The sequence below is a fragment of the Protopterus annectens genome, chromosome 13.part0 (genome assembly GCF_019279795.1).
Source record: "Protopterus annectens isolate FY-2018-M chromosome 13.part0, PAN1.0, whole genome shotgun sequence".
In the NCBI taxonomy this organism is placed as follows: Eukaryota; Metazoa; Chordata; order Ceratodontiformes; family Protopteridae; genus Protopterus; species Protopterus annectens.
Window position 1 is genome coordinate 552,126,065 of NC_056747.1, and position 16,095 is coordinate 552,142,159.

The window sequence follows — 16,095 nt, forward strand, 5'->3', positions numbered from 1 at the left end:
GGAAAGTGATTTTAAAAACAGAGAGAATCAGAAAGCATGAATCATTTTTGTCTTGACCATCCAACTCATCAGCACTGTCTTGCTCTATATGTAAGTTTATCTTAGACTTGTGTTTTCTCTTAGAAATAGCTAGAAACTAGAGATAATAGACTAAGTGTTTTTCTGTGATGTCAGCACTGTACTGCTAAATTATTTTAAGTATTTCTCTGTGATCTCTAAACTCTTGACTAGCACTGTGTAGTAAACGTATTGTCTTGTGTTTGACTATTTATTAAATATTTTAAACCATTTCAACTGTGGCTGTTATTGTAGAGATAATTTAAGCTCTTTAGAGTACTTGCATGCTATTGGTATAATTGTACAAAGCCACTCTTATAGCTTTAGCCCTGGGCTATACTACCAATTGGATAATAATATTGCACAGTAATAATTGGACACCCCTTTAAGGGCCTTTGAGTAGCTGATAAATATTAGTGGGTGGTGGCAGCTGGTACTACCGTATAGTCTGGGGAAAAGGAGCACAGCTGGAGAACCTGTGCCAGCCTTTCTCAGGAGTGTCTGTGTGGTTGTATAAATTCTTCTCAAAGTGTGTGTGTGTGTGTGTGTGTGTGTGTGTGTGTGTGTGTGTGTGTCAGCTACTTGGGTAGGGAAACGCACTGGTTGGACAGAGAGGATGCTGGAGATTTTATCTTGCCCACTAGGCTGAGATCTGAACCCTATAGCTGTGCCAGTGAGTAGGCTTATTGGGGACCTGGAGAGAAAGGGAGCGACCATCCCCGGACTGACTGTTATCTTGTGTGCTCCTAAGGGAAATTGCACTTTACCGTGTGTATTTGTTATCCTCCTATATGAGGCATCCCTCACTGGTGTTTGTGGTGAGGATTGCTGGGCCAGGGCACGGGCATCACATATTAATTGTTTGGCAGTGGTGGCATATCCACACCACATATTAATTGGTTGGCAAATACTAATTGGCTTGTAGTGGTGTGGGTAAAGTGAATTCCCGTAGCTTGTGTACAGTGAGCTCTGGAGGTGTTTTGTACTCTAAATCAGTCACTCAGTGAATACTCAGAGTTCAGATCACAATTGTTTTATTTCTTTTGTTAGCTAGTTAGTCAGGGTGAGCAGGCAGCATGTCTGCAGAGGAGTATAGAAAGCTGACAAGGAGCCAGCTGGCAGAGATGTGTCAGGCTAGGGGACTGGTGCATGGAAACCTGACTAAGGCAGACCTGACTGCAGCCTTGGTTACAGCTGCATCAGAAAACAGCAACCAGGAGGACAATCAGACTGGCAGTGGAGATATAATACCCTCGTAGAATGGACAGCTCAACCTTTCTGCAGAGGACTTAAAAATCCATCTGGAGCTAAAGAGACATGAGTTTGAGGCCAGGTGTTTGGAACTAAAAGCATGTGAGAGAGTAAGGCATCTAGAGAGTGAGGACAAGGAGAAACTGCAATGTTTGCAGGCTGAGGCAAATGAGAAACTGCTACACGTGGAGAGAGGAAAAGGAGAGGCAGAGACAGCATGAGAAGGAGATGCTGACTCTTTTCCAGAGTCATGGATGTAATGGGGAAAGGAGTAACTGGACCCCAGAAGCACAAAAGATCAGTAAATTTCTTCCACAGTTTAAAGAGGGGGATAATTTTAATAGTTTCATTAATATGTATGAGAGGGTATGCAAACAGTATGGTGTTGACCAAAGGCTCTGGTATGGTTCCTGACCCCCTTACTCCATGGTAAAGCTGTAACTGTTTTGTCAAAAATGTCTGACATTGCATGTTTTGATCATAATGCTGTTAAAAATCACTTATTAGAATTTTTAAGCTAACACCTGAAATGTATAGGAAAAAGTTCCATGAGCATAGATGCAAGGCAGATGAAAGTGTGTTTGGATATGTTGCTGAACTGAGCACTTATTTCCATAGGTGGGTGAGTGGATGTCAGCTCACGACTTTTGAAGGGCTGGCAGACCTTTTGGTGAAGGAACACACCCTTAGCACTTTGCCTGAGGACATGGGGATCTGGTTAGCTGAAAGACAATGTGCCACTTCATATGAGTTGGGGAAGAAGCGAGACCTATACCTGGCAAGCAGGGCAGCCCTGTACAGGAAAGGGACCCCCAGTACTGCTCATGGGTCAAAAGGAACCCATGGTGGGCAGCACAGACTGCCTTAACAGAATTTGCCAGTAGCAGGGGAAGCCTCTAGTCCAGGTACATGTCCAGGAGATAGGGTTAAATGTTTTGAATGCAACCAGTGGGGTCATGTGGCATACAGGTGTCCACAGAGGCAAGGTGGGGAACAAAAGGTATGGGAGCCAGTAAGTGGGAAAGACAACAATGCAATAGTTGGTTGTCTTGAGACAACAAGGGTACTAAACTACCATCCTGAAGATGTCCTGATAGGGAAGAATTTGGATGAGGCAGTACCATGTGTTTGTGCAGTTACACTCAGTCAAGCTAGGAAACAAGCATGTGGGTCTGATAGCCTGGGGGAGACCCAGACAGACTGCATACTTGCAGCCAGGACTGGTGAGGTGGTTACTTCAGAGAGGGAGCTACCCTGTAGCTATGAGACTGAAGGTGAGCCACAGCTGCTTGGGGGTACTGATGGCCTCTTGGACAGAGTGACTGCAAAGATAGAGGTGAGTAGTAGTACCGAGGCTGACAGTGAGGCTCTACTGTCAGAGGATGCCAGACATTCTGTGGAAGGGGAGCTGGGAAGGGTTACAAGGAGAGAGTTGAGACAGGCTCAGCTCTCAGACCCTACATTGCAAGGCCTGAGGCAGGTAGCTAGGGAGGCACCTAATTCTCAAGGAAAGGGGGGATCTGTATACTGGGACAAAGGGTTACTATACAGAGAATGGACCCCTTAGGGAAGGCTAGAAGGTGAGAGAGTACAACAGTTGGTAGTGCCTAGAGCCTACCATCTGGCACTTCTAGCCATAGCCCATGATATTCCCTTTGCAGGTCATATGGGCATAAAACATACAAATGGACATATTATGCAGAACTTCTATTGGCCTGGAATTTCCAGAGATGTAACAGGGTACTGCAGGACCTGTGAGCAGTGCCAAAAGGTAGGCAAGGCAAAAGACAAGGTGAGAGCTCCTTTGATCCCTTTGCCTGTAATAGAGGAGCCATTTCAGAGGGTAGCTATGGATATTGTGGGTACTCTGAGTACCCCAAGTTCCACAGAGAAAAAGTATATCCTATTATATTATTATATATTATTATTATTATTATTATGGATTATGCTACACGATACCCTGAGGGAGTGGCTTTGTCCTCCATTGAGGCAGAGAAGGTGGCAAATGCATTGTTAGAGATTTTCAGCAGGGTAGGTTTCCCAAAAGAAATACTGACTGACAAAGGTGCCAATTTCATATCAGACCTGCTGGCTTGTCTGCAGAAGTCCTGTGGGGTGAAGCACATGAAGACCTCCCCCTACCATCCTCAGACTAATGGTCTTGTTGAGAGGTTAAACTCTATAATCAAGTCCATGCTACAGGCATTTGCAGATCAGTTTAAGAGGGAGTGGGACAAATATTTTCCCCATCTGTTGTTTGCTTACAGAGAGGTCCCCCAGGAATCCGCAGGTTTTTCACCCTTTGAGTTGCTGTATGGGCATAGGGTGAAGAGACCTCTAGATTTAATTCAAGATGAGTGGGAAGGTGAGTGCGAGTCTCACAAGGAGTCTGTCGTGGCATGCATCCTGAACCTCAGGATAAGGCTCAGGGAACTCATGGACTTGGTCCAGGAGAACCTGGCAGAAGCCCAACAACAGAAAAAGGTGTGGTATGACAGGAATGCTCGAGCTAGAGAGTATGCTGTGGGGCAGCAGGTAATGGTTCTCATTCCTGTCAGACACAACAAGCTGCAAGCAGCTTTGGAGGGACCCTGCAAGGTGGTAAGAAAGGTAAGTGATGTTAATTACATGGTGGAACTGCTAGGCAGAAGGCAGGGGCACAAATTGTACCATGTTAACATGATGAAACCTTAACATGATAGGGAGGCCCTCATGCTGAACATTTGCAGTGGGTTGCAGGAGGAGTCTGAGGGAGATCTGGGGACTGATCTTCTCAGTGAGGCTTAGGCTGACACCTCAGTGGAAGGGATAGCAATGTCCCAGCAGCTATCTCCTACCCAGGTTTGAGAAATCTGAACAGTGTTGCAGGAATTTAGGAACATGTTCACAGGGAAACCAGGGTACACCCACCTGGGACAGCACCGGGTGGATACAGGACCCCAACGGCCTATTAGGCAGGCCCCTTATAGGGTGCCTGAGAGAGTCAAACAGACTCTGAGGAAGGAGGTACATGAGATGTTGGAACTAGGGGTGATTCAAGAGTCCAACAATCCCTAGGCCTCTGCAGTGGTGCCAGTGCCAAATAAGGATGTCAGCAGCAGGTTCTGTATGGACTACAGGAAATTAAATAGTCATACAGAGTCAGATGCTTACCCCATGCCTAGGACAGATGAAGCCCTAGAGCATCTGGTTGGGGCTAAGTATCTTACAACTATCGATCTTACCAAGGGTTACTGGTAGGTGCCCTCAACTCCCAGTGCTAGAGAAAAGTCAGCCTTTGTGACTCCCTTTGGCTTGTATGAGTTCACAAAGATGCCCTTTGGGAAGAAGAATGCCCCAGTGACTTTCCAGGGGTTGGGAGATCATATCCTAGTAGGAGCAGGAGGGTTTGCCCTTGCTTACCTAGATGATATTACCATCTACAGCCTTTCCTGGCCAGAGCACCTTCAGCATGTCAGGGAGGTGCTGGGCAGACTACAGACGGCAAGGTTGACCATTATGCCAAGCAAATGTCAGGTGGATATAGCAGAGGTCTCCTACCTAGGGCATAGAGTGGGGAGTGCTAAAATAAGGCCAGAACCTGCCAAAGTGGAAGCTATTCAGGCATGGCCTGCACCTGTTACTAAAAAGCAGGTGAGGGCATTCTTAGGGACAGCAGGGTACTACAGAAAGTCTGTCCCCAGTTATAGTACCATAGCTGCTCCCCTCACAGATCTGACAAGGAAGAACAGGCCAGATAAGGTAGCATGGACCCCAGCATGTGAGAAGGCATTCCTGAAGCTTAAAGAAGCTTTGGGAGGACCCCCTGTGTTAGCCATTCCAGATTACAGCAAAGAATTTGTTGTGCAGGTGGATGTGTCGAACCATGGGGTGGGGGCTGTACTTAGCCAGATTTCTTCAGAGGGGGAAGAGCACCCTGTGGTTTATCTCAGTCATAGGCTCCAACCCAGGGAGGATTGCTATGCAGCTGTAGAAAAGGAATGTCTAGCCATAGTGTGAGCACTTCAGAAACTTTAGCCTTATCTGTATGGAAGGAAATTAATATGTGACACCCATGCCCTGGCCCAGCAATCAAGGAGCCTCAATCCTCACCACTAACACCAGTGAGGGGCATCTCATATAGGAGGAAAGGATAACAAATACACACAGTAAAGTGCAATTTCCCTTAAGAGCACACAGAGATCACAGTCAGTCCGGGGATGGGCGCTCCCTTGCTCTCCAGGTCCACAGTAAGACTCCCCCCTGGCACAGTTATAAGGTCCAGATCTCAGCCTAGTGGGCACACTAAAATCTCCAGCACCCTCTCTGTCCACTGTCCAACCAGTGCTTCATGTCCCTGGCCAAGTAGCTGACACACACACACACACACACACACACACACACACACACACACACACACACACACACACACACACACACACACCAGGCTAACAGAAACTACATTTACATTCTTCACCACTGGGCAGAAACCAGAGCAATAAAGGACATTTATGCATGTAAATTCTGTCCATTAACTCTGGCCTTACAATAGGCAGGATGCCCCATTTTAAACTCACTGGCTCTGAGTTCTAACATCAAAGGGTCACAACATGCTTTACTTGTTCAGTAGAGTGCACTGTTGTTACATTTTTTTCAAGTTCCACATGTAACACTATTTTTACCATTTAAGACAACAAGTCTGTGGTTTACATTAATATTTACAGATGACAGAATTATCTCCAAAATTCTATCTGGCTAGGCTGGCAGCCTTCATCTATCTTCACCCAATCTTCACACAATGCATTGAAGGAGATGACCAAACTACTTAATGAAAAAGAGGGATGAATGCAGGGTCTATATTATATTCTCGAAAGCCGACAATGTCAAATCTGACATTGTCGGCACGAGAATATCGAACGCTCAGAATCTCGAGCGTGTAAAGGGGAGATTTCTGTTTACTGCAATGTAGTGCGGTCTCGGAATTGGTATATTTAAGTAGCGGGGTGTGTGGGGGCACAGCCCCTGAAATGGGGGGTGCGGGGGGGGGGCTTGCCCATTAGGGTAAAAATGTAAAGTTTTGATTTTTTTTTTCATTTTCGAAGTTACAGAACTTCGACAATATGTTGTCAACCATATTGTATTCTATGTTCCATAACTTCGATGTTATAATATTGACTCTGGATGCCGGATTTGTTCTATGCCACTAGTCATGATCTTGAAATAAAATGAATGAATCAACTATACAAACAATCATACAGTACTCATGACAGCTATGAGAAAGCTGAGATCATCACAATCAAGGGCATGCAAGTACTAAAACATTGCCAAGATAGAGAGTTGGCTGTAGTATGAGAAGTTGTATCTGTACCATCGTAGCATTAGGGAAAGATATATATTTTTTAAAAGTGGCAAATGTTACTTAAAATATTTTCTTAGTGTACTATATTGTACATTGATGTTATTTACATAACTTATTCTTGTAAATGTGTATTTTGATTTGCAAATATTATAATCACATCTGTATGCTGTATTTATCTTCCAATATATATATATATATATATATATATATATATATATATATATATATATATATATATAAATAGATATAAAATTAAGACTCATTTGGAGATACGTTCTTGTAGTACTCCAAAAGTATTTCCTATCTTTTGTATTATGTGCATAGTTCATATAATTGTTGCAAGGGCTTAGTTTGAATTTTAATAGATAATTTGTTAGTGTGTTGGTTTAGGTTGTTTTTTTTTATCTATGATCTTATTGGATAGGCTCTAAAAAATATTAATAAACATATGTGCCAAAAAAAGAGAAAAATGTTTTACCTGTACCAATGGCCAAACCAATGAGGGAAGAGAGGATTAAGAAATGTAATAATTGGCTTGCTAGTGAACAAGGAACAAGTAAGTGTTTGTAACTGGCAATAAGATGGCGGTGACCTGACAGGCACTAGCTCTTAGATGGGGACAGAAAAAATGGTACCTACGAAGGGACAATGGAGCCAGCACCCTTGTAGGAAGGATGAATTTCAGTGGTCATAATTTTAAATAAAAGTGGAAGGAAGAAGGTGGCAGGTACTTTAACAGTAGAAGGAAAGAAAAAAGAATGAACAGAAAACACAACTAGAGACCAATAAGAAATTAGTACAAATACTGATGCTATTACAACGTAACAACAGGAGTCTGTGGAGGAAGATGAGGAGCTACAATCAGAGATTGTAACAAGAGCAAGTGTGCATTGTTATTATCAAAGCATATGCCCAGTGTTAAGAGAAGCAGGACATGGAAGAACATCAGGACCAGATGTTCGAATATGACAAACAAGGTATGAACTAAGATGGATAAATCTGTGTAAATGGAGGCATCAAAAGTGAGATCAGAAAGGAAGAAGCATGCAACCCCATGTAAGTAATAATTAAATAAAAGCATCGGTTGCTAGTAATCCAGCTGTGCTGGGCAATGCCCAAGGACAGCATATTCCTGTAAAATGTTATCTGCCTTTTTTTTTTTAAAGCAGTGCTTTTTACTGTTGAAACAGTTATCAGATGATTAACATTTTCCACTGTACAGAAAATATGAGGTATTTGTCTAGGACCAATATGCATGTCCCTCTTCACACGCACACACACACACACACACACACACACACACACACAATAATTTGAACAATTTTCTGTTGCACTTTCTATTGGATATTCCAGAGGAACAGCCAGCCTATTGGGTTGTTGTTCTTAGACAACCTTTAATGCAATCGGCCCATTTATTCTTAAGGGCTCCAGATTAGAAATTCAGAGTAATGCTCCTTTTCTTTTTTGCACTCAGTTTTGTTCCTCTGTCTTAGCTTTCTCTGCGGTTGGTTCTTGAAAATATCAGGCACTTGTCACTGGATCTAAGTTTTCCAGGTGAATCATACCAGCTTACATATGCCATCTTCAGTGAATCTATAATTCCATATAAATGAGACCATTTGTCCTCTGTCTTATTCTGTTTTCATTACTTACTTATTTGCACTACAAATATAATGGAGAATCTTCATTTTGTGTTGCTTCATTTTTTCCCTAAATCTATATAGTTTCTATTTAATTACATTAACAGAGTGGCTCTCTAGGTCACTGAATAATCCATGCACTCTGTCACACCACACTTTGTCCAACTGTGTTACTAAGTAGTTTGTCAAAAATTCAGGTAGTGTGTACGCAATGAACGTCCCTGTTTTCAGTCAGACATACAGTCCTTTCTGACTAGCTACCTTTCCACATAATCTATCTTGGCTGTCTACCACAGCCTTTTCACATAGTGTGACTTCCTGTTATTCTACAGGGTACTAAGTGACATTTATTCTACCACCTTGTGGGACTCTGTGGCTGAATCTGCTTTGCTATTGCAGAGGAATAGTGTTGCTTGACTTAGCCCATTTGTGAATAAGTCATACTCGCTTCTATTACTTCACACTACACGTTTTCTACATCCGAATTCATTATCACACAGTTCTCTGACACAGATGGATTAAAACACAATGTACGGTATGTTAATGATAATGTTTTGAAGTAAGGCTGTGGTGACTGGGCATAGTCTTTCAATGATATGCTGCTGTCCATTGAAATGGGTGTGAGGTACTCTTAAACTCCACAAATATATTTTCTTATCTTCTTCCCATTTGTCAAAGTCTGATTTTCAGTCACGTTGATGACAGTTAAACAAATGTCTATAAATTCATTTTTGATAAGTAATCCTAAACTTGTCTATGGTTATGTCTGCATGCATACCATGTGCGTGTTGTGAGTATATCCCTGTATATATTTATTACAGTAAATACATTTTCTGTTTTATTAAAGTAAAACTTGAATGCATAGGTAGAATTCCAGCTATCTTGTTTTGGCTATATGTTCCACATAACACAGTGTCCGTCATATGCCAGAAATAACATACAGAGTGAACCAAAAAGCCTGGGTCATAATACACTTAAATTCTTACACTGCATAATACTTGACTGCTCAATTACAGAGCTGTTATTTCATGTGCCAGGAGACATTTTATACTGTAAGCATATTATCCTTTCAGATTATTCCATTGTATTGATGTCAACATTAGCTTATAATGACACTGTATAAAGCAACATCGTTATTAGGTTTATGAAGTGAAGCAGGAAGCACGAAGCACAGCAGGAACATTTGCTGGGAATGACTCGGAGACTTGTGCCATATGTTACTGATAAAACAGCTGTTCAATGGCTACTCATTGCATAGCTATTACCCTTCATGAAGAGAAAGAGACATTAGCCACAACATGACAAATCTCTCTTTAACAGTAATGTGATTTAAAGCACCATGCATTTAATTTTTTGCCATTTGTTTAATCACAGACACGGACATATGAGGTGCCATCTCATTTTTAGAGGAGAGCTTGTTCAGCAAGGGGCACCACAACAATAGGCAATAGAGAATTTTATCTCAGAAAAAGGAAATTACTCTGAGTGTTATACCAGAAGTAGAACTATCTAGTGCATAATTAAGTTCTCCAGTGACATGCCTAGATTGCCTCTGTTGCACACAGTTTATATTTGGTTTATATCTTTCCTTTTATTTTTTCCTTTTCTTAATTGTTTAATTTCTGTAAAGTACTACTAAAGACTGCAGTTAGTGGCAATATGAGGACATGGGAGGTTATACTTTTTAAATGAGTTTTTCCTAGTTTTGTCAAAACCATTTACGTCTTGTTATGCTGCCATTATTGTAAACTATATGACTACATAAAATACCTTCTTCTGAATGTGATATTATGTATTTTACTGTGTATATGTAGCTAATGCCACACATGGCTGTCAGATTTACATTATGACATTACCTGTGATTTATTGTCATGCATCTCACTGCTGAACAACACCTACAGACATGTTATTGCAAGTATAAGTTATGTATAGTTTCATACAAAAGCTTAATATATTTTTAAAGAGCTTTGTGCCTTAACAGCTGTTGCACTTTTGTCCTAGAATAAAACCACCCAACTGGCAAGACATGCTGAGTAACTAATATTTAAATACTCTGACTGCCAAACCATGTTGTCTGCAAATGAGCTGATCACATGAACTATCGTCACAAGCACTTCCTCTGAACACATGACTTAAAAGCATATGTTTTCATTGTCAGTCTCTGCTTTTTCTTGTCTACTGTACTCATTTATCATCAGTGTGTATGCCAAGTGTGTTGTAGAACTTTGTGCATGCATGATTTCTTATCAGTAATCAAATGTATTTATTTATTACATTTGTTTACCGGGTAGTGTCTGACTGGGCCAGGAGTCCGTTTTCAGAAGAGACCCGGTGAAAAAGTTCCACAGCAGTGCAAATACAAACTTCCAGACAAACCATAGTAATTCATATAACAAAAATAAGTTAAAATAACAGAGAATATAAATATACTGATAAAATATCGCCTTGAATTCAGAGACAAATTGCAAGAACAGGCATGGTTATAAGCATACAACATATAAATACACGTATGAGTAGCTGAACATACAAGTTATTTTGCAAACAACTAAGAGGAACAGAGATGAGAAATACTGCATAGAGAAGAAAATAAAATCATCTGAACATTGAAATAAAATAAATACAAAAAAGAGATCACCCTTTACTAAGTGTTTTCATCCAAAAATCCAAGGGACTTCTTCAGAGTAACTGAAACATTTATAATTCACAATTGTATCACAAATTCATCAACACATAACACAGTCAGATGACTTGCACAACCGATCAATTGATAACATAGATCAATAGAGTGTAAATACTAAAGTGACATCTGAGGCAATTATAAAGTGTTTTAAAATACAATGTAATGTAAATACATTACATATAATATAAGATTAAAAATAAAGCAAATTTACATTATAATAATACTTGAGGTCACTTATATTTCATATCTGTCAAAAAACACTTGATATTAACCACTGTGTTCAGGCCAGGGGCTTTATCAGCTTGCAGTCTCAACTGCCATAAAGCTTCTTTTGTTCAGCTTTAATTACCACCTCTTGCATAAGGAAAAAAAAATAAATCATTAAGAATGTCCTGTTGTACTTTTCTAATTTCATCCTGAAGTTTCTTCACATCATGTTCATTATTTTTAGCCATATTTTGCCTGTTTGTTAACACCAGTCCTGTCAAATAACAACTCAAATAACTCCATGTGTAGCATTGATCTCTATTCTAACCCATTAGGGAATTTCAATAGCCTCAGCCCTTAAAGGAATTTGTTTGCCTTTAATCGAGTTTTAAAAATATCCAACTACAACCCCCTATATTTTTTCAACAGCTTCTCAAATCTCTCAACTTTTTCATTCAGATTCTCCTTAACTGGATTCTGCTGTACATCTCTGTGCATAGTAAAAGAAAAACATTGTTTAAACCAACAATTCAAGTTACTGCATTCACTATTCATTAGTTTATTGTGTTTTAAATGTTTTACGTCTTTAAGGCTTGAAACTGATTGATTTATATTACTAATGCAGATTGATGAACTGAGGTCATATTATGAAGTCATTTTTTGTATTTAAATGAGTTACCTGTATACGGGACATATTCTGAAGAAGTTCCTTGTAAGTGGGAAAGAAAGCACTTAAACAGTGTGACTGCTGGTTATGTCAGTGTTTTTTATTTCACTTTATTTAATATTTTAACATGATTTTTCTGCTACCATACAGTCATTATGTTTTTCTTGGCTTTTATCAAATGTTCATTGAAAGAGATGATTTTCTCTTGTTTATTTGTGTGCCATTTACTTCATCTTCTGTTTCACAAGTACTTAACTCTTTTGGTTGTTAAGGAACCATATTCACATTTAATTTGTTTTTTATAAAGTGTATCCTTTTCTCAATTTGGTAAGAAAAATGATTACTTTGGTGAAAGAATAATGACAAAACAATCTCAGTTTATGTCAAAGGAAACATAATTGTTAGCCAGGTCAACAAATGAGTAAATAAACAAACCAGGAAGGAAGCAATATGAGATTCATTTTACAAGCTTTATTTTTGATAAAATACAAGTGGGGACTAAGTACAACAATCTGTGTCAAGCAGCTTAACAAAGCCTTTGTGCTGTAAGGTAGGAAGCTGTCTCCTTTCTTTCTTCCTTCCTGTTTTAAATTCCTTTAATAAACTAAAACAATGAGTGAGAAGGTCACACAGAAAAAACAATCTGTAAAAACTAAATGAAAACTCCAGCCAAACTGGAACTTCCAATGAGTGACCTCTCAAAACTCTTGAATCAGAGGCCCATGAGATATATGCAAATGACCCTTATGAACACCAGATGTTTCATCTAATTGTTGATTCTGAATTCCCATGACTTGCTTCATTGTTTTAATAGACAATTTCAGACCAATAAAGCTAAAGCCCACTAGCTGTAGATATGCATATTCCAGCCTTATTATGACCTCATCAGCATAGCATAAGCAGAGTGTTTGACTAAGCATAAGAAACACAGGGCTGTTATACCATTATCATTTGGGTGACTGCAAAATATCCCAAATAACAAACTAAAACAATGAGTGAGAAGGTCACACAGAAAAAGCAATTTGTAAAAAAAAAACTAAATGAAAACTCCAGCCAAGCTGGAACTTCCAATGAGTGACCTCTCAAACCTCTTGAATCAGAGGCTCACGGGACATATGCAAATGACCCTTATGAATATTTAATTTTAGATTCTTGGGTAAATTGAAACATTTACATAATACACAGTTGCTCAAAGTGACCATCCAAATTATGATGCAAGTGGTTTTAAATGACATACTAAACTCAGCACAGGATAACATCAAAACTGATGTCATTCACAGACCATACTCATCAATGCCAAGTCCAAAAAAAAATCTGTAATTACATGGTTTCTTATCAACAGTGAAATATTTGCTATTACAGAGATATCTGAGCAAAAGCTGGATCTATGCACTCAGTTTCCTTTTGATATCCATTAAGATTAACCTACTTGGGTTACCACTTAACTTTTTTTTTCTTTCAAATAATTAATCAACTTTGCAAAAAAAATATACGAAATGTATTCAAATTTCCTTCTGTGTTACAATTTAGACATAAAGAATTAACTCCTTCCTTCAATTCATTTGAAGAAGTAGGACTATGTTTACTTATCTATTTATTTAACATTTGTTTACCGGGAAAGTCTAACTTGGAATGAAGCCAGTTTTCAGCAGAGGCGTGAGGGGAAATGCTCCAGGCGTATGTCTTTGTAATGTGGAAGTAGAACAGAGCACCCAGAGGAAACCCACACGAATGCAGGGAGGACGTGGAGGCTTCACATAGAAGGCACCCCAGCCGAGAATCGAACCAAAGAACCTCTTGCCATGAGGTGACAATGCAACTGCTGCACCACTATGCCATCAGAGGAATTCAGTATAAATTAAAATTTTGGAGCAGAACAAGAAGAAGGGAAAGAGGTGTTCCTTCAAATGTCTTTAATAAGAATTATTCAGCCAGTTTTGCTGATCACATCAAGACTGAACAGCAATTAATTCTTTTGACATCTTAACCAGTTTTCAATATATTTTTATTTTTAAGTGAAAATATAGCAAATGATTATCTATGGAAACTAATTTTTTACAGCAACATTTGCAAAATAATGTAAATCTCTCGCTTTTAAATTTTGAAATCTCCCCAATAAGGTTTTTATTGCAGCTTTGGCCAACAAATTACTAGAGCCTGACATACTCCCTTCATTGTTCTATAAACATATTCTCATCTTATATCTCCACGTCTGCTGGAACTTATTCAATGTATTTACTTTAACCATATTTTCATCTAGCAAAAATTGTCATGCTCACAAAACCCAGCAAGATAAGCGGTTGCTGGAAAACTATCATTTGGAAGCCTATTTTAAAAGACTACGTATCTAAAATTGATAATTATGATTTTATTTTTATTTTACTAGCAGTTCACCTTTTAGAATTTGTTTAGCAGATGTATAACAGTTGGGAATCCACTTGTCCACACCATCATATCTCATGGCTTCAATAAACAGCTTCAAAATCTGTATTCCTGTTCAAGTGGTGCTCTTAAAGAATATAATATAGTACACATACACTCATTCCTACTATTAGAAGTAACCCTCTAGATTGTTATATATAATCTAATAACCATATAATTTTATTCTCATTATTATGTTTTGCAAAGTGAACTCATAATGAGAAGTGTGACAGAGGTGCCCACTTTTTCCTATTATTTCCGTTTGTCATTTGGACCCAGAATTAACAGCACTTCCTCATGTTGCTCAAAAACATCTATGGACAATAAGAAAACAAGCATAAATGTTAGCATACACAGATGATTTGCTGTAAATTGTACTTAATGTGTCAGAATAGTTAAACATTACTTCTTAAAATTTAAACTAATAGGTCAAATCACCAGATAAAAAACAAACCAATAGAGTATTATTACTCTGTAAATGTTTTGAAATATCTGGACTGGCTCTCTAAAATTTGTATTCAGCTCTGTGTATAACTTCAGTTACAACGGGTATAGTGCAGAATTTCCAACCTGACTAGAAAGTAAAAGTTTTTAAGTAATTTTTCACTGAATACATTTTACCAGGTTAAAAATTCTTGCAGATAAGATGTTCATTGCCAAACCTTCTTTAGTTTGACTGCAATACCAATGGTATGCAAAGGTAAGAAGAATATGGAGAAAGCTCTTTTGGAGCGGAGGAAAAACCTCATATTTGCTGGGCAGTATTACTTTCATCTACAAATCAAAGTGGATGTAAAGTGCCTGGCTCAGAAATTGCACAGGAAACATATATATAAACTAGTTGAAGAGATGTTTGTAAATATTCAGCCTGGATGAATATTGTAGCAACAAATGATTAAGCATTAGATAAGTTATATTCTGTGCTAGTGAGTGATGAAAACCATACTGTAAATTCTGTCAACTTTCCTGCCGTTTTATTTTTGAAGCAGAATGTTTCACATACTTTGTTTATTCCATTCTTATCTTCATTGTTTTGTCAAATGTCGCTTTCCATCTGTATGTAGACAGCATATTTAATCCTGTTTACGTCTGATATTTTAGATATAGATAAAGTAAACAGAAAACGTGGAGAAGATCAATCATAGTTACATATGGTAAAACAATCAGGAATACAAAAATTAGGCAAGTGGCTTTTTTTTTGTAAATGTAGTTAATCCACATTAGGCTGTATTTGAGACAAATCATACAGTGTAGCCTGTGAATATGTTTCTTTTAATTCATGTGACTCAGATTTTAAACCTGTAAAATCAAGAGCTTCAGGTGCAGATAAATATGAGCCAATTTCTCAGGATTTGTGCAGGTTATTATAAATCCATAAGATATGCTCAACACGGGAATGGTTCTGAAATAAATAAATGACTAACTCATAGGACCTATACTAGCCAACAACTATGACATGGTATCTATTTACTTTGCTGATTTATTTACAGCGTTTGTTGACAGGAAAAGTCTGACTGTGATTTATTCTTTTTCATCAGAAGCCTAAGGAGAAAAGATCCATGGATATAATAATGCAAATCAGCATATGGTTGAATACAAGTAGTAGGGATACATACATGTAAAGGAGATTGTACAGAAATATACATAGCAATCCCATACACTATATTTTACTTTAAACAAATAATCTTATGTACCATCATGCAATAGAGGATGAGAATATACGATAAACAGCAGGAGTTCATGCAGGAAGATAAGCTCCACAGCAGATAAACATGTAAGGGTTTCACAGTAGCATACAGTGGCATAAGACAAACAACCAGGAATATTTTTCATA